Source organism: Seriola lalandi, unplaced genomic scaffold, assembly GCF_002814215.2.
Source record: "Seriola lalandi dorsalis isolate HSWRI2012SDOR001 ecotype SW California unplaced genomic scaffold, Sedor1 jcf7180002054984, whole genome shotgun sequence".
NCBI lineage: Eukaryota > Metazoa > Chordata > Actinopteri > Carangiformes > Carangidae > Seriola > Seriola lalandi.
The window spans coordinates 406,727-407,903 of NW_019525533.1; the positions used below are offsets into that span (position 1 = coordinate 406,727).

The following is a 1,177-nucleotide window of genomic DNA, read 5'->3' on the forward strand; positions in this document are numbered from 1 at the left end:
TCCATTACAAAGCAATAACAACAATTACTCATTTTAGCTTGATTCATTACAAGGTCATCAAACAATACATGGCACCATCAGGATTTTTTGAGACAACCTCATCCGTTACTTAATGCATCTTTCAAAATGTGCACTGAGAATATCCTGTACAGAGAAGACACTGCCGGACAAGGCAACACCAAACTGTCTGCAGGGATGGACATACCTGCAGTAGCAGTGGATCTCTTGGTGTGGCACTATGGCAGTGGATGACAGAGGCCAGGGTGCTGGTGAGGTTGTAGCTGCTGTGAAGTATCTCCCGACTGTCATCATCACAGGCTGAGGGAGTGTGTGCAAGATGGGAAAAAGATAAGGACTATGTTTTCAGTTTTCTGCATCTGATTCCTAAAGAAAGAAGATCCTGTTCCCATGTGACACCAACATGAAAAACTGCTACAGCCTTAAGGTTATGGCATGTGTGTGATGGGGGAAAGGGATATGATGTATGTACACAGGTGCACACTACCTAGTTTTGCCAGCAGGGAGATGATGGAGCTTGTCAAGGTCGGGCTGGTGTTTGGGTTTCCAACCAGCTCCACCAGTCCACTCACACACTCACTGGGTAACACCTGGCCTGAAGACAGCAGCTGGTCACAATTTAGGCCCGAAACCTCCTGCAAACAAACAAACAAACAAACAAACACACACACAGAGTATGTTTACTGCAGACTGTAGGCTACGTTGGTGTAAATGTACCAACCAACTCTCAGAAAAGCTTAAATATCTGTACCAGTATTTTGGCTTGTAATCACAAGGCTAAGACAGTTTTTCATTTTGGTCCAAACACATTCACACTTTGTTCTCATTGTAACATAATTTATTCTATTCTATGAGGCAATCCAATAATTCTTTTTTTTTCTTTTAGTAATGAAATGACTAGAAATAAATCACCTCTCAGTGTAATGCAATACAGGTACTGTCCAACAGCACCACATATCACTACCTACAAAATGATGTTGTTACAGCGGTAACTGGCAAAACAGCCTATATAATCACACTCCTTGTTTCTTCTGGACAAGAAATATGTATATTGTTATATGTTATATATTGTAAATTCTACAAATTAGTATTTCATTTGTATATATTTGGGTAAACTCTGGGTATACAAAACATCCAGCCTTTAAAAACAGTCTTTATG

General features: G+C 40.4%; 1 protein-coding gene across 1 annotated transcript in view; it reads right to left on the bottom strand.

Annotated features, from left to right (window-relative positions):
* Positions 1-1,177, bottom strand: part of rps6ka3b (ribosomal protein S6 kinase A3b) — a 50,199-nt gene that overhangs the window by 4,567 nt on the left and 44,455 nt on the right. The window lies entirely within an intron of this gene.